We start from the raw sequence: 2,790 nt of genomic DNA on the forward strand, positions 1-2,790 counted from the left end.
ATTCTGCCTTCAGAACAGCACTTCACCTTAATGATCTTCTGTCTATAACTTCAAGTCTCTCTGGTTTTTTTTTTTTCCCCCAGAAAAATGACCCCTTTTCTCCTATGAAGATAGTGCAGGGTGTTGCTTTTCTGCTCCAAGTGGTGTTGGAAGCTGGGCTTTTAACTGTTCTCTTGTTGTCTGTTAATCTAGACTCACCCTTTTGATGTCCCACCTTGTTTTTCCACTTCAGTCTTCCCAGTGCCCAGTTTCTCAGCTATTGGGGGATTCTGTGAACAAAACCTGCTTGTTTATCTTCAGATTTACATGTTTCGGAATGAGCTCTCCTGACAACTCCTTTATTATCCTTGACTAACAACTTTTAAGTTTCATCTATTGTGCTTTGAAGTTACATCATTTCCTTGAATATAATGCTTTTGCTTCTGTGTCTACTATGATTATTGCTTGAGGATGAGTCATTTTCAATTAGAAAAGGGGACACATGTGGTTTTATTCTACCACAAATACCAAAGACCAATATTATAATAATTACTATATTATTATTATTATTTATTTATTCTTTTTTTTTGAGACAGAGTCTCACTCTATCGCCAGGCTGGAGTGCAGTGGCGCAATCTCAGCTCACTGCAACCTCTGCCTCCTGGGTTCAAGTGATTCTGCTGCCTCAGCTTCCCTAGTAGCTGGGACTACCTACAGGCACCTGTCACCGCGCCCGGCTAATTTTTGTATTTTTAGTAGAGTCGAGGTTTCACCATGTTGGCCAGGATGGTCTCAATCTCCTGACCTGTGATACACCTGCCTCGGTCTCCCAAAGTGCTGGGATTAGAGACATGAGCCACTGCGCCCGGCCTGATTTTATTTTTTATTTTATTTTTTGACTGGTAACAGCAGAATTTACTCAAATGTGCCTTAACATAGGCACTGGGGCTTGTCCACGGTCCTCTTGATAATAACGCCCGGACATTCTGCCAGTTTTTCTTGAGCAATGACACCAGGAAGTTGACAGTCAGGTGAATGTTATACACAAGTTCATCGTCTGTCATCTTCACATGACCAACAGCCACAGTCAGACATAACACCTTCATTTGGAACTCTATTGTAAACTTCACCTCGTCCACTTTGGCCACCATGTTTTCCTTGTGTGTGAGTAGGGAAGGGAACTTTCCTGCCTTCTTTAGGCCTGGGCCAAGGATTCGTGGGATCTGCTTGATCGGAGACTCTGAGGCCAAAATTGCATCATACTTCTTGGCCAGCTTCTTGACCAGTTTCTTATTCTTGTTTAGTTTTTCAGTGCCTCGATATCCATGTGGGGAATATCCAACGGCCTTGGCCTCGTCACAGTGCTGTTGCTCCCCCAGGACACACAAGGAGAACTTGGGACGGGGAGTGGACTTAAGTGTGACTGTGCCCGAGAAGCGCTTGTCCTGGGGGTCATAATTCTTCAAGCTGATCTGCAACTCCACCGTATCCAGGAACTTGAGGCATTTCTGCTGGTTCCGGTGCACAACTTCCCGCACTGCCTCGTACAAGGTATAGCGAGAGACTTTGCTACTCATGGCTTCTCGAGCCGAACTAACCGGAGAGGAGTCTGTTATTATTTTATAATAAAGTTCATATAGCATGGCATCTACTCTGGAAATTTGGGCTGTTCTTATGGAAAGAGGCTTAAACCCATTGTCTCTGAAGAAATAAGAGTGCTAACAGGATGGCTCTTCATACGAGTGAAACTGAGAATTTGCATGGATTACTTGTGTTGGTTTGTTAGTCTACCTGCCCTCTGCAATGCATAAAATCACTTTGCCAAGTTAATAAAGGCCCTTGGAGTTGCTGGAGTGATGATTAGATGGGTTTTTGCCTGCAGAGAATTCATATCAGTAATAGATCTGCTGGCAGCATTTGTGGTGTTCACCTTTTAGAAAAAAAATCAAGTAATAAACACAAATATCAGTGGTTTGAATAAGAAATATACAGTATGGTATTTGGGGGAAAGAATTAACATTAGATAAATTTTCTGTGTTTCCAAAGGTAGAAATATTCTCACCATCCTCCCACTTTAATCAAGCCACCAATTGCCATTTTACCTATTTAATTACAGGCTTCCTTTTGAAAGGTTGGCTGCTGAGGAATTAGTTTCCAGGGTCACTGAACCCGTGTGAGCAGCCTCACCTCTGAATGCCACAGAGGGTGCTCATTCTCAATTCAAAGGCTTGTCTACTTAGATCTCCGCTGCAAGCCCTAGGATGTAGTCAACCTGCAAAACATTGCTCAGAAAGAAAGTTACAAGTGCTTGACCAGCCCCTGTGAGGATATTGAATTCAGTTCTTATTTTTAATCATGTTTAAAGATGGGATCTCTTCTTTTCATTTGTTATGATAAAACCCATCTTTCATTCTGAAAGGTAAATCAAAGCAAGAACAAAATAGTGTGATCAGTGCCTCTGACGGTTTATACATGATATGGAGATATTTCAGAACTGTAAATGTGAATGTGAATTTTTGTATGAGTGTAAACTGATACTGATACCAAGAAAAATTTATCCCTTCCATTGTCAAAGAGAGTAGTGTTAAAGTAGTTTCTCTCTGTCTATCACTGTTCTTTTTTTCTGACATAAGCAGGTTTTAATATGTTTATTTTAGCCTCTGAAGACTCTGGTAGATATGCATAAACTGATCTGGGTTTCATTCTATTTCACAAATCAATGAACAAAGCTGTCCTCCTGAAAAATTATTGAAAACTCTTCATTACAAATGACAATGAAGGAAACTAGAAGAACCAGATGGAGTTCTAAAT

The 2,790-nt window shown here is 41.1% G+C and overlaps 1 pseudogene; it reads right to left on the reverse strand.

The window, feature by feature from the left end:
- Positions 1-648: 648 nt before the first annotated feature.
- On the reverse strand, positions 649-1,556 carry LOC119618932 (large ribosomal subunit protein uL1-like; annotated as a pseudogene).
- Between the last annotated feature and the right edge of the window lie 1,234 nt (positions 1,557-2,790).

The sequence above is a fragment of the Chlorocebus sabaeus genome, chromosome 8 (genome assembly GCF_047675955.1).
Source record: "Chlorocebus sabaeus isolate Y175 chromosome 8, mChlSab1.0.hap1, whole genome shotgun sequence".
Taxonomy (NCBI): Eukaryota; Metazoa; Chordata; class Mammalia; order Primates; family Cercopithecidae; genus Chlorocebus; species Chlorocebus sabaeus.